The sequence below is a fragment of the Sinocyclocheilus grahami genome, unplaced genomic scaffold (genome assembly GCF_001515645.1).
Source record: "Sinocyclocheilus grahami isolate Dianchi unplaced genomic scaffold, SAMN03320097.WGS_v1.1 scaffold398.1, whole genome shotgun sequence".
Taxonomy (NCBI): domain Eukaryota; kingdom Metazoa; phylum Chordata; class Actinopteri; order Cypriniformes; family Cyprinidae; genus Sinocyclocheilus; species Sinocyclocheilus grahami.
The window spans coordinates 347179-363190 of NW_015505577.1; the positions used below are offsets into that span (position 1 = coordinate 347179).

A 16012-nucleotide genomic window follows, 5' to 3' on the forward strand; every position below is an offset into this window, starting at 1 on the left:
TGTGCGTGTGTGTGTGTGTGTGTGTATAAGGGTTGTGATGGTGATGAAATTTCCCACCGGTTAATCGACGTGTGACAACACCGAATACCGGTATCACCGATGGGTGGGGTTTGTTGGGGTTTTCCCTCTTTTCCTCGCTTTCTTTCGCTTTTAAATAGCTTCTTACCCATGCACATTTTACTTTCACTTTTGAATTAGCTGCAATTCCGCGTCAATGGCTTGAATGGACAACAACAAAACAGTACAACGACAAACTCACTTATATTAAACATATAACTTTTGTTAACAAACCGAATAAAAATACACCATGCTTTAGGCCTAATATAAAATAAATAACTTGTATTAGATTATGCATTTGGATATATACAGTATTTAGACTATTAAAGACTACTTTTTGTAAAAGTTGACATTTAAAGGTTGATTTGAAGTGTCAGTTTTTGCATTATTATTGCAGTCCAATATGGACACAGGGAGCAAATTTTTGTTACTCATACTAGCTACATTTAATAACTTGATCAGTCACACGAAAGTAATCAGTATATATATTATATATACTCGGGCCGACCAGGGTGATATTCCAAAATATATGTCTGAGTGTTTATGTACCATATGAACAGAGATGAGGTCTGGTCGAGTCGTTTGAAAAACTCTGCAGTCAATCGCTGTCAGTGATTGACAGATTCAGATTCCAATGACGTTCAGTGGGATGTGGAGTGCTGGGGGTTTCATGAGGGGCACCTCAGCCAATGAGGGCAGAGGGGCAGTGGCTCTAGCCACCGGACCACCCCCCTGTGCACGGCCCTGATACAGTATGCTTTACAGGATTAATGTTTACATGTTTAAGTACATAATTAATTTAGCATCAATGAACATATTGTAAGTCCCATTTATTAAAGAAGACATGCATACATTTTAATTTAGATTAATCTATATGATTACTTGATTAATGGCTTACTGTAAAAAGGTGCTTAGTATTTAGCTAAATAATTTTGTGCTCATTTTTAAAGTTTAAAGTTAACCTGGGCATTGGGTTATAGGGTTTTCTGCTAAAATACCACATGCAGAAGTGGAACAACTGTTTTATTTCAACCCAGAATACTTTTCTAATTTTGAAATAATTTGCCTAGTTGGTGGTTTTTACTGAAGAAGAGATAGGTTCCTACTGCTGAGTTCTGGAAGTAACTTCTTTAGCCTTTGGCTTCAAGGCATTTGTATGGTAATCAAAGTTGATGGTAATTCAGCGGTGTGATGCAAAAAGCAGTCTGCTTTTCCTTTCTACTAGTGCGCCACTCTGGAAAGTTGGGCTGTCTGCTCTCCGTCATTCCTGTCTCACTTGCCTTGACTTCTTTCCCTTTGTCCAACTAACAAGACAAAAAGTCATTTCAAACCACAGAGGGCTCTTAAAATATCCCCCTAGTTTAATATAATGTGACACTTTTCATGGACAGATGCTTTTGAGATTTCCTCTCACTTTTGAGTGAAAATTGGAAAAAGAGAGTATTTCCTGTCAATGGATGTGATCTGCATTTTCAACATTAACAAGGATTCAAATGTGTGATTTATATTCCATGAGCATTATAGGCTTCTTATAAATCCATGATTTAAAGTCATGATTTTAAATAATGTTTTGATAAAACAAGGTTATCATTAAAATTTAGCTTTCTCTTTGGAGTGTTACAAGCTGTTCGTGCATAGATAAGATCCCTAAAGTTGCAAAGACTAAAGTCTCAAACCCAATGAGATATTCTTTATAAAAGTTAAGACTTGTCCAAACCCTCCTAAACACCTCGTTTAAACACGCCCCCACATGTCTACGTCACTGTGTGGGAAGATTTGCATAACGCCGCCCAAATGTTCATGCAAAGAAAGAAGGCATAACTTTTATTCTCGCTGTATTGTTGTTGTTGTTGTCGCCGCCGCCATGTCGTGGAGACGCTGTGTGTCTCGTTGTGAAAGCAAAACTACTTTGTTTGGCCTTCCAAAAGAGGACGATATCCGCTTCGTCATGCCTAAAGCTGATCCGTGTTGGTCGCTGAGGAAATACATCAACTTCGCGCTGTGGATTGCCGGATCGGCTTTCATCGTGGACGAAGCGGAGTCCAGCCCGGGGTCGTCACATGTTGCCGCAAGCCCACCAGCCGCTCCTTCGTCGAATCCACCTGCCGCGCCATTCTCAAGCCCGCCGGGCGCCGATTACTCTAACCCGCCGGCTTCCACCCACTCAAGCCCACCGTGTGTGATGCTGTGTGTTTCGTTGTGAAAGCTAAACTACTTAGTTTGGCCTTCCAAAAGATGACACAACTAGAAATCAGTGGTTAAGTTGTATTTACAACAAGCTCCAATTTTTGGACCACTTGTACACCAACATCAAAGACTCACACAGGGCTTTCCCCAACCCTCCTCTTGGTCAGTCTGATCACCTCTCACTGTTTCTGACACCAGTCAAGTCAAGACCCACCATCCAAACACACAACTTCAGGACTGCTTTGATCGCAGTAACCTGAACCTGCAGAGTAATGTTAGCCTACAATGCATCTGTGCACAAAGGCTGTTTCTATGAAATGGGGCAGTTCCAACTTTGCAAGGACATTCTGGCACTTCTGACTCACAGCCTGTAAGTACGTTTTTTATATTTAAAGAATTTGCCACTGACGATTCAAACGCGAGTTTTGAGCAGTGTAGAGTAGTGCTTGTTATTTGTCGTTTCTCCTATCACAAATGCAGACATGGTTTTATGTTTACAAGGCACGATACGCAACGCAACTCATAAAAAGACAGTATAATTCATTATAATCAGTAATTATGTCCCCACTGGATGCAACAAATGCCTCGTTTGTAATGGGTTTAATTGGTGTTGTCTCCTCACTCCGGGACACGGCATCACAGTATGGTAAGGGGCGTAACATTTCCGTCACACGCTTGAGGTATTCAGCCAATCACAATGCACTGGATAGCTGGCCAATCAGTGTACACCTCGCTTTTCAGCACGATGAGCCTTGTAAAAATCGACGCGTTTCAGAAAGGCGGGGCATAGAGGAGCAACAATAATGTACATTATGTGAAAAATAATGTGTTTTTTTAACCTTAAACCACATAAACACATTGCATTACACCAAATACACAACATAATATTCTTTTTAGCAACGTCATATGACCCCTTTAAGTGGCAGATTAGTAGAACTTTTATTTAATTTTAGAAAATGTATTTTTATTTTTAAATCTGTATTAACAAACTCTTATCCATGACTGCAAACTTCCACAATTGCTCACTGGACAAAAGTGGTTTAGCAATTAAATCAACACAACCCAAATCTAGCCTCAAGAATAAACTACAACATGGGCTGGGTACCATTATGGGGTGTTTAGCTTACTTGTGGTTGAAGATATATTTTTCAAAAGTGTGTTTGGAGACAAAGTAGTACTCCACCCCTTCTCTCTCATGCCTTTTCTGTTCCCGAGTGGTATCTGTTGAAATAAAAAAAAAATAATAATAATAAAAAAAGGAAATAAACAAATTAAACCAACCATCTGATAAACAGAACCTTAACCCTCATTTTCTATCGAGATTGACTTTTTACGGATCCCAGAGACCCTGATATGCATGCAGAATTTAATGTGATTTGTTTTAGGTTTCTCTGACCTCAAAACCTACTAGTCAGATATTATTTTACCATAAAGTAAAACAAATATGACTGGTATTCCAGCAAAAAAATATATTTTTAAAGGGTCACCAGTCACTGCATTTATTGTAAAAGTTTATATATTTGGGGTCTCAGAGACCATATATAAAATATGATATGGTCTCTGAGACCCCAAATAGAAAATGAGGAGAAAATGAGGGTTAAAACCAGTTAAAGGGGTCTTATGGTGCTATTTAAAGATCATTATTTGGTGTATTTGGTGTAACAGAATATGTTGACATGCTTTAATGTTAAAAAAACACATTATTTTTCAAATACTGTTCATTATTATTATGTAGGTCCTATATGCCCCGCCTCTCTCAAACACGTTGTTTTCAACAAAGCCCTCTCCTTTGACAAGCGCAGTCTGCTCTGATTGGCCAGCTGACCCAGTGCGTTGTGATTGGCCAAACACCACAAGCACGCGTCGGAAATGTAACGCCCCTTACCATAATCACAAGCTTCAGCTTTCAAAGTAAATATCAAGACAGTTAATAATGTCGTTAATTTTACCATCAGTTCAAGCCCGAATGGGCAACAGAATTGCGTGACAGACACAGTGATGATGCGGTACACAAGCCGCGGTTAAGACAGCTGACGTGCTATGATTTCTGACAGATAGTTCACTCTCCTGTGATGTGACCCTGTTCCCCTCACACACACACACACACACACACATGACGCGTTACTCTGCGCTGCGCAAAACTCCGCATTTGAACAGTCAATAGCAAATACTTAAACTAATAACAAAACATACTTACAGTCGCTGATTCAGAAGCTTCAGATTGTCATAGCAAAGTCGGAATTGACTCTTTTTTTTTTTAGAAATAGCCTTGGTGCACAGTCTTGTACTCTTCTTGGTTAAAAAAACTGTTGTCCATAAAATGCGTTGCACAAATTCGAACATCTGGGTTGTGCTGTTCTGTTGTAAACAAATTCGAACATCTGGGTTGTGCTGTTCTGTTGTAAATAAATCTTAACCAATGATTCCTAATTGCATCTACTTCCGGAAGGCCAAATAAAGTGCTTTTGCTTTCGTACTGAAACACACACCGTCTCCCTGACAGGGCTGCATCAACACTACTGCTGTTCCTGAAACCACGCCTTCTTTCTTTGCGTGCACATTTAGGCGGCATTATGCTAATTTTCCACATAGTGACGTAGATATGTGGGGGCGTGTTAGAACGAGGTGTTTTAGGTAGGTGTGGTTGACTCTTAACTTTTATAAAGAATATCTCTTTGGATTTGAGACTTTAGTCTTTGCAACTTTACAGATCTTTTTTATGCACCAAGAGCTTGTAACACTCCAAAGAGAAAGGAAAACTTGAAATCGCATCATATGACCCCTTTAACAAATACACTTACACAAAACTTGATTTTGAGATAATTAACATTATGAAGAAAATATGAGTTTTTTTTTCTTTTTGCAAAACATATTATTTTAATAAAACCATGGTAATGAGGAGTACGTGTGACAGTCAACACATGAAATAATGAAATAATAGTACTACTTTAAAACGACTTTAAAAGTACACTTTAAATAATTGTTTTAATCATCTTTTGTCATGCTTGTCATGCTATATATATATATAAAAACCTTTTATTTATGGAGCATGCATACTAAGTGATATGGCTAATACTGCAAAAACTTATCTAAACCCATCAACAAAAGACTGTTGTCAGTCATTATACAGCAAATACAAGCCAATTTCAGTGTGTCGCCTTTGAAGTACAAGCTTTATATGGACATTTAAAGCCAGCAGGAGTCTGTTACAAACATTTTATCCCAATGAACTGGAAACAGTTGTGGTTGTCATTAGTGGTGGCAGTCATGTTCATGTCATGTTGATGCTAAAACACCACCACCATTTTACTGATCGATTTTAGCACTCACTACTCAAACATCATAAATCAAATAAATGTATATGTCAGAGAGAGTTAGACCCTAACCCTATTTCACTACAGTTCGGAAGCTTGGAACACAGTCAGAAATATGTAAAGCTGTTAATTTGAGCTTCCAGAGGGGAGAAACAGGCAAGACAAACGCCGACCTAAGGCAGAAACATGGCCTTTTTCCAGAATAAGGAGAAAAATTCACACCGCTCGCTCCATCACTGCATCGTCAGTCTAGCTGTTAGTGGCTGTGATTATCCTGTTCTTTCATCGCTCTATCGCCCCCTGTCCACATCACTCTTGGACACTCAGAGTGGCAGTGAAAAGCTGGTTCTTTTCTCTTCTCCACTCTGGCAGTCTAACACAGCTTTAGGCCTCAATGTGGAAAAATTTGATGGTCTGCCTACAGATTATTCATGAACATTTACAAGAGTGTGGAATCAAGGCAATAGTTTTGCTTCTAGGAAATATGTTCTTGATTCTTGTTTGTCAGTTTGCTGAGTTAAAAACAGAGTTAGAAAGTAACTAACTAAAACTGTTGTACAGTACCATTCAATGGCTCATATACTGTTAAGAAGTCAAATTCATTTTCAATTAAATAAATGTTTCAGCCATCTAATAAAAAATTGATGAATTTATAGGATTATCTGCACTGGAAAGTTTATTGTTAAATAATTTAAGATGTTTTCTAGTTTCTTTTTCTATTTGCCAACAAAATGGATGAAGTACGGCTGTGCCTCAACACACAAAGGACCCTAAGGAATTGTTGTGCTCTGATTTTCATGGAGACGTGGCTGAGTGCGGAAATCCTTGATGGAGCCATGGAGCTAACTAGCCGCACACTATAACAAGTAGGGCTGTGCAATTAATCGCATGCAATTGTTATGCGCATCTCGTCAGTAAAGCTGGTTCCGTAATTTGTATTAAATCTCCATCACCTACTTTCAGATGGAGCGGCATTTACTACACAGTGCCGTAGTTCACTGACAAGCTACGCAAAATCGTGTTCATAATCGCAGGCGATTCGATCTGCGATAATGAATGCGATATTGCCTAATTGTCAGTGAACTACGGCTCTGTGTAGCAAATGCCACTCCACCTGAAAGCAGGTGATGCAGATTTACTACTAATCACAGAACCGGCTTTACTGACGAGATGCGCATGACAATCGCATGCGATTAATTGCACAGCCCTAATACCGAGCAGACCGCACTCAAGACTCCAGTAAGAGAAGGGGAGGGGGACTCTGTGTTTATATCAACAACAACTGGTGTACCAACCACACTGCACTAGAGAGCTACTGTTCACCAGATCTGGAGTATCTCATGCTGAGATGTAGACCGTTTTATCTATTGAGGGAGTTCTCCGTTGTCATCTGTATTGTACATTGTAGCGGTTTATATTCCACCACAAGCTAATGCTAAGATAGCACTAGCACAGCTACACTCATCCATCTACACTCAGACAGAGCCTTCATAATAGCAGAAGATTTCAACCAGGCTAATCTACGAACAGTGCTCCATAAATTCTATAAGCATGTGAAATGTCCCACCAGAGGCTCCAATTTTTGGACCACTTGTACACCAACATCAAAGACTCACACAGGGCTTTCCCCAACCCTCCTCTTAGTCAGTCTGATCACCTCTCACTGTTTCTGACACCAGCATACAGACCTCTCATCTGCAAGTCAAGACCCACCATCCAAACACACAAATTCAGGACTGCTTTGATCACAGTAACTGGGAGCTGTTCGTAGAAGCAGCAACCCATGAAACTGCGCCAGACCTGGAGAAATACACAGCCACTGTACTCTTCTACATCAACAGCTGTGTAGAAAACGTTACAGTGGAGAAGACAATAAAGAGGTATGCTAATTAGAAACAGCGGATGAACAAAGAGGTATAAAATCTTCTAAGAACACGCAATGATGCCTTTAAATCTATTGACCCCATAGCATACCATGTAGCCAAACACAATCTCAAGAAGTGGATTAAAAAAAGCAAAAGCCAGCTACAGACGACATATTGAAGACCACTTCATCACCTCTGACACCAGGAATGTATGGCAAGTAATCAGCGCTCTCACAGAACACACTCCCCCACTGTGATGTCTCACTATTGAACAAGCTTAACAAATTCTTTGCTCGGGTTTAAGAACAGAGACAACCTGACAACGGTCACAATCCCAGCCACAGAGGATGATCAGTTTCTGAAACTGAGCATATTTGATGTCCATCGCACACTGCAGAGAGTAAATCCACACAAAGCTGGCGGGCCCTGATGGTGTTCCAGGACAGGTACTCAGGGACTGTGCTTAACAACATGCTGGAGTTTCCACTGACATCTTCAATCTGTCTTTGTCTCTGGCATCAGTCCCCAAGTGCCTAAAATTAGCCATCATTGTGTCAGTGCCCGAAGAATATCACTTCTCTGAACAACTATCGACCAGTGGCCCTCACTCCAATAGTGATAAAGTGTTTCAAAAGACTTGTCCTCTCTCACATTAAAGACTCCATACTGGCCTCACTCGACCCATATCAGTTTGCATACAGAGCGAACAGTTCCACAGAGGACGCCATCTCCCTGGCTCTTCAACACTGCTTTGATTCACCAGGAGAGACAGAACACGTACATAAGAATGCTGTTTGTGGACTATAGCTCTACATTCAACACGGTCATCCCCTGCAAACTAACCACATAACTCCACCAGCTAGCAAATAACAATAAAAACGGCAATTTTCAGGCTTGTACAGATAATGCACTTGCATGTTTAAACGGACAGATGATGCTATCAAAAAAGCAGATTGGCTTTCTTATAGACATAATTTAGTTTTTTATTCCCACCATATTATTCCCATTCATTTCTCTATGAGTGTTCTGTCTCATCCTCCTCATGATGTCCCTGTTGTCGTTTAGTTTGGCTGGTACCAGTTTTGAAGTAACTTCCCCAACAAAATTTTGAGGTGTGAACTGCACTTTAAGCAGCTCTAAAGAGGTTTACACAACATCTTATTGATTGTTTGAAAGAGATAAATACAATTAAGTTGATTTATTGCACAAATGTTGGAAACACTTTATAATAACTTAATAACATTAATAAATCATTAACAAACATTATATAATGGATCATTAGTTAATATATATTCAAAGAGTTAGAAACGTGAGATATTGTGCTTGTTAATGTTTGCTAATATACTTATTAAACATTAGATAATGTTCAAACAAATCATTATTTAATGTAAGTTAAAATACTTACAAATGTCATTAAACTTTCAGGGCCCTATTTTAACGATCTAAGCGCATGGTCTAAAGCGTTTTACAAATGTTGAATAATTTCAACTTTAGATTGGCTACTGCAAAAACATGAACACATGATTAATAAATGATTGTGTGAATAGGGTAAATTCAGGTCTTTGGGGACACTTTTTGCCATTGAGATGACTGCTCATAAAGGTATTAATGATTAGTAAACATTTATAAACATTTGCAAATGATGAATAATTTCCACTTTAGTTTGGGTATTGCAAAAACATGAACAAAAAATTCATAGATTATTTCTTAAGATGTGTAAATAGAGGTCTATACAACAAAGACCAACAAATGAAGATCATATGAACTAAAAGTTTACTGACATTTGTAAGCATTTCAATATACATTAAATAATCATATTTTAAACATTAGGTAATGTTTAGTAAGTCCATTAGTAAACATGAACAAGAACATTATTTCATTTCTAGCTATGTGAATATATATTAACTAATGATCTGTTAAGCATTATATAATGTTTGTTAATGATTTATAAATGAAAGTTATAATAAAGTGTTATCCAAATGTTATATGATGGCACAGTTAAACTGAAGTTTTCTGGGTCAGAGAGTAGAAGTCTTCTCTTTAACTCGGTCACACCAACCCCACTAGGCTCTTTACAAAACACACACACACACACACACACACATCAGCAGTTTATCACTCATTAATCAACACTGACAAAGCAATAAAGCAGCAGTCAACATTAACTGAATAATTAATTCAATATAAATACAAGGTTATCTAAATCACCAGTGCCAATATACATTTTCATCACACTTTTAGTCAGTAAACTCATGATCCCTGTCCAAGCATTTTCTCTTTTATCTTGCACCCAATATAAAAGACTGCAGACTTGGCTGGTCAAGTGGTACATGGACAGCTTCAGAGAAGTCCTTGTTTGTAGGTGGACATGTACTGTATTTAAAATCTTCATAGACTGTCTGGGCCATGAAGTGGCCCATTATTCCAGCAGGCATCTGCTGTTTCCATCACTGAGACTTAAGTATAAGGATGATGGGGTAATGCTGTATTGATTTCAGGCTGTGGCTCCCGCCACTCGCACCCTTTCCAAAACACAGATCCAGTCTCTGCTCTGGCCCGAGCACCCCCAGAAGGAAAAGCCATACTACTGTAGTGATGAAGAAAATGAAGAATCTGTCTGGTGCCCATTCATGAGAGACTAAAAGCCTGTGTCTGCCAGCCACAAACAGATGGTATAGTCGCTGTGCTTGCATCTCTAGAAATCAAAGTAAGTATTTTATCGCAACACTGGCTGCAATAACTGGCCTCCTTGATGTGGAATGTGATTCTGGAGTGAAATTCCTGCCATTCTGATAATGCATGAAATGCCTTCGGCCATCTCAGTTCATGTTTGGCCCAGAATCGCTTTTCACAGCAAATGAGTTTCACAGAGTGAGAGGAAAGAACAAAATCGCATTGAATATCATCTTGTTTGACCTCACGTGGGCTTTCTGCCTGCCCTCGCTGTCATCATCCACCAGTGCTCATCTTGCAAACAAACCTATGGGGTTAATGGTCTTCGAAATATTTGCAAGCTGTGTCTGTGGTCAGTTGAACAAACACATTAAGGAAGATACAGTATATTTTCATTCCGGGATGTCTTTTAAGTTATAGTTCTATATGGCATACCCAGGCAAGCAACGATTATAGAGTTAGTCAAATTAGACGTTAACATTTTTTATCCATGGCCAACATAAACTCATATGAATGACACACATTAGAAGTGAAACTAGTAATTTGTACAACAACCTGCTCATTAGGGATGAACAGACTCCTTTGGTGGGCTCAAACTTTTGTGGATATCTTGTTTGTCTCATATGCAAAGTAACAAATGACAAATTATTGTGTTCATGAAAAAGAACAAGAAAATTCTTATAAGACTCAATATAAATGTCCCTATTGTATTTGTAGGTTTTTTTGTAGTTTTGAAAAGATAAAAAGTTAAAGGTAAAAGTTTTCTTTCTTTCTTTCTTTCTTTCTTTCTTTCTTTCTGAAACTACAAAACTACAAGTCCAAAAACAGCAGGCAGAGGCATAAATGGGTAAACAGCAAAAGTCCAAACACAGGGAGAGGTAAACAGAGGTAAATGCTCAGAATTGCCAATGTGAATGATGAACAAGACTTCACAAGTGCATGTGCTTCGCAAGCTAGGCCTATAAATACACAAGCTTATAATGTAGCAGAACAGGTGAGGGCAGAACTGGTTGTTAATATTCAGGTGACAGCTCCCTCGTGTGTTGAGAGGGAGCAGCAGGTGTGATAGGGGATGTAACACCCCCCTCCCTCAGAGGTGTCCATAATGTCATTAGCAGGCACCCCTGAATGTTCCTCCGGCCCATAACCTTCCCAGTCCACTAGATAGTACATGCGTCGGCCCCTTTGCTGGGAGTCCAGTAACGTATGGACCTTGTATGGAGTCTGGCCATTCAGCACCAGCAGAGATGGAGGAGTGGAGTCATCCGTGGGTCGATGGCCCTTCAATCCAGTCGGTTTTAACAGAGAGACATGAAACACAGAGGAGATACGATAATGAGCAGGGAGTTTGTATGTGACAGGATTAATTTGTTGTATTATTTTAAAGGGGCCAACGTACCTGGGACTTAGTTTCTTGCTGGGAAGGAGGAGCCGGAGGTCCCGGGTGGATAGCCAGACCCTCTGTCCTAGATGAAGGATTGGGAACTCTCGGTGGCGGACAGCCTGGATCTTCTGGCGTCGTACTGCCCTTTGTAGGCGAATATGAGCAGTGTCCCAAACCTGACTGCTCCATTGAAACCAGTGATCGACCGCTGGGAAGTCCGAGCATTCCCCAGACCAGGAGAAGAGGGGAGGTTGATAGCCCAACACATATTCGAAGGTGGTCAGGCCTGTGGCGGGCTGCTTGAAGGGGTTTTGTGCATATTTTGCTAATGCAAGATACCTGGACCAGTCTTGTTGTTTGTGGCTACAGTAATATCTCAGAAAACATAAAATGTCTTGATTTAGTCGCTCTACTTGACCGTTAGACTGAAGGTGATACCTGGATGTCAAGATGACATTGATTTGGAGCAGTTCACAGAATGATTTCCACACTTCGGAAATTAACTGGGGGCAGTGGTCAGACATGATCTCTTCGGGTATGCCGTAGAGATGAAATACATAATGGAAAAGGGCCTCTGCATTTTCCCAGGCAGAAGGCAGCTTACAGAGAGGAATGAGGCGAAATTGTCAGCATCCTACCTCCTGTAGTTTGTCTCCGTGCCCCTAGAGGTCCCCTGATTTTTCCTCTGCCTTAGTTCTTCCTCGTGTGGCCTTGTTAGTGTTATCCAAGTCACCTGCGCCTTGTTTTCCCTAGTGTATTTAAGTGGTGTATTTTTCCCTTGGTTCCTCACTTGGTTTTTGAGTCTTCGCCCTGTGTCTCCTGCCTGGTCTCGCTAAAGCCTCTCTAGCTACCCCAAGTAAGGTTTCCTGAGTTTCTTTCTTTGGTTATAATTGTTCTCTGGTTTTGTTTTCTCCCCTCGTGGAGTTTTGTTTTCTCATGTGGTTTTTCCATTATTTTTGCTGTAGTTAATACCTCAGTCCAAGAAGACCTTTTGTTGTATTTTTCTTGCAAAGACTTTTTTTAAATAAATCTACATTTCCTGGGAAACTGCCTCAAGTGTTTCGTTTGGGTCCAACATTACCACTCCTGTGGATTAGTGGTAGATCTCTCAGCTACCATGCCAGAGACCTGAGTTCAAGCCTGGTGTGTGACAGAAAAACCAAGTCAGCTATGGACCCAGAAACACTCACCTCATAGGACCTGTTGGCAGTGATTGCCCAGCACTTTGAACGGCTCCCGGGCGCTTCACCTCCCACTGCTTCACCCCCAAGTGGCAACAGGCCTACTTCAGTTGCAGAGCCTCGATTACCACCTCCCAAGCCCTTTGCTGGGGATCCTAGATCCTGCCAGGGTTTCCTCACCCTATGCTCCCTGATCTTCGAGCTCCAGCCCTCAAGTTTTCCCGCTCCAAGATTGCTTACATAATTACCCTTCTCTCAGATAAGGGTCCGAGCCCCTTCAAGATGAGTTAGCCACCCGAGAACCAGCTGCTGATCTCGAGTCCCTCATTGCGATGGCCATCCGCCTGGACAATCGCCTGAGAGAGGTGGCTCGCCGCAAGGCGTCTCATTTCTAAGTTCCTGTGAGCAGGTCTGTGTCCCCAGTTCATATTCCTGCATCCAGAGCCTCCTCGGCTCCTGAACAGCCCCATGACTCCCCGGAGGACATGCAACTGGGTCGTTCCAGGCTTTCTCCCAATGAGAGGGAACATCGCATGAGGGAGCGACGTTGCCTTTACTGCGGTGCTTCCGGCCACTTTCGCTCTACTTGTTTCTCTGGAAATGGTTATCCCCGCCCAGCTACAGGAGGGCTGTGATGGGGAAAATTAGAGCTCCTCCTACTAACGCCGTCCTAGTGGTTCCAGTCACTTTGTCCTGGGAGGGCTATCTATCCTTGGCTAAGGAACTTGGGATCCCCACCCAAGTCCTTCCTCATCCCCAGGCAGTTACGGCATTGGATGGCAGATCTCTGGAACCGGGCAGAGTAACAGAGGCCACTCAGTCCCTGCGACTTACCATCCATCAACACCAGCAGGAGGAGACCTTCTATCTGATTGACTCCCCCGAGTATCCTGTTATGCTGGGCCACCCCTGGGTGTGGAGACATAATCCCTGGATCGACTGGTCCGCTGGCACCATTATGAACTGGGGTTCCACTTACCACCTCACCTGCCTGAGTCCCTCAGTCCCTAGTTCCGAGCTTCAAGAGTCGGTCGACCTGTCTCGAGTACCCAGTTCCTATCATCAGTTCAAGGCAGTGTTCTGCAAGTCCCGGGCCACCTCCTTACCACCTCACCGCCCCTACAACTGTGCCATTGAGCTACTCCCTGGCTCCTGCCCTCCCCGGGGTCGGATTTTCTCCTTGGCTTCCCCCGAGCGCACAGCAATGGATATCTACATTAAGGAATCCCTGGCCGCCGGCATCATCCGTGCCTCTAATACCTCAGTCCGAGAAGACCTTTTTGTTGTGTTTATTTTATTTTTTTTAAATAAATCTACTTTTCCTGGGAAACTGCCTCAAGTGTTTTGTTTGGGTCCAATATTACCATTCCCATGGATTAGTGGTAGATCTCTCAAATACCACGCCAGAGACCCGAGTTCAAGCCTGGCGCGTGATAGAAATGCTTTGGAAAATTTACAAATGACCACCAGGATGTCAAGTCACCTTTTATTTATATAGAGCTTTTAACAATACAGATTGTGTCAAAGCAACTGAACAGCATTAATTAGGAAAATAGTGTCAATAATGCAAACTGACAATAGTAAACACAAATTTTTCAGTTAAAGGCAGTTCATTAAAGTTAAAGGCAGGATGGTGGTATTCTCTTGTGAGGGCAGTAGGTCAGTAATGAAGTTCACACCCACATTTGACCATGGAAGCCAGGTAATAGGCAGAGGGTAGAGGAGGCCAGCAGGCAGTAACTTGGAGGATTTGGATTGGGCACACATTGGGCAGTTCTTTACAAATGAGGTCACGTCGGAAGTTAGGGTCACCAGAATTTGTTGCTGACCAGCTGTACAGTCCGGTTTTCTCCGGGATGCCCCGAACTTAGGGAGGTGTGGACCCATTGAATGACTCGTTCACGCAGACCTTGTGGAATGAATGTCGCCCCATCAAGGCATTGATTGGCTGGATCTCATCCCTCAGGTTCCATGAGACGGGAGCGATCACCAATAATGGCTTCAGAATTGGGTGGGGAATTTCTCGTGATTGGTCCTGAGAATAGATCCTGGACAAGGCATTAGCCTTCACATTCATGGAGCCGGAACAATACGTAACAGAAAAGTTGAAACGAGAGAAAAATAGAGCCCACCTACAGAAGCTTGTCTTGAATTGAGACGCTTAGCCCCTTGGATGTATTCCAGGTTTCGGTGATTGGTAAGTAAATTACAATCATATTATTGTGACTGTAAGAATTACATCGGAATGTATATTGTGAATAAATTAATATAAAACAAAAATAATAATATTTAACATATATGAAAATAAATAGAAACATTGATATATAGGAAGAAGTGTCATGTCACTGCCCCTAATTCTACTTGTCTGAATACAACAAAACTAATCATGAAAAGTCTGTTTAACAACAGCTAAATTCAGACACTGTCTAGTGCCACATTTTTGATAATTTTTCTCATATATCAATGGTAGACAACCCAGGTTCTGAACTTGCTGAGATGATTTAACGTCTTTGAAATAAATCCATGCAGTCTTTGAACATATTGGCTCTTTGGCGATACTTGTCAAGGTTCACTTGAAGTCCTTCAGTACTGAGAGAGAGTTCACTGTGCTCCTGTACATTTTTAGTTGTTTGTTTAGGAAAGAAGTCTTGCATTCACCTACACCTTGCCAACAGTTGTTCTCACCCCTGATAAATCTAAAATTACCACAGGGACATATTTTTGATTCAGCAGCGGATAAAAAAAAGTGAAAAAGTTTGAATGATCTCACACGCTTCATCGAATTTCTAAGTAACATATCATGTACTTGTAATTATGCAAACACCAGAGCAATGATGATGTTTTAGGCAGAAAATTACTACTTTTATAACAATAGAAATTCTACCTGGCACGATGCCATTCAATTTAGAATATTTATATCTAGACCCTCAGCAACAAAGGAGCTGAACTTCCATTTCATTAAATCTCTGAACAGATAGCTCTGGATTTCATGCTAAATGGAATGTCAATTTTTGATTATGGTCATTTTTTAAACTCTTGCTACAGATGGACTGTGGAAACAGGTAATGTAAATGACAAAAAAAATAGTAAATGGCTCCAGCTGTATGGAGGGCTGTCTGGCATATTCAAGCACTACTTTCATGTTTAGATAATAAGCACGTTTTCTGTTGGCTCATTTGGAGTCTGACTTTGGAAATGACGTTGAGGTGAACATTTTGCAGACCCAGGTCTTCGTCCAGGCAGTACAATGAAAACAGATACATAGTCTGTAGATCCATGTGTTAATTTAACTTTCTAGACTTTTTGTTTCTCTACAGTATGTATATTATTTCACCAACACAACAGGAAAAA

General features: G+C 41.0%; 1 pseudogene; it reads right to left on the reverse strand.

The window, feature by feature from the left end:
* Nucleotides 1-16012, reverse strand: part of LOC107550424 (MAGUK p55 subfamily member 7-like) — a 72504-nt pseudogene that overhangs the window by 7165 nt on the left and 49327 nt on the right.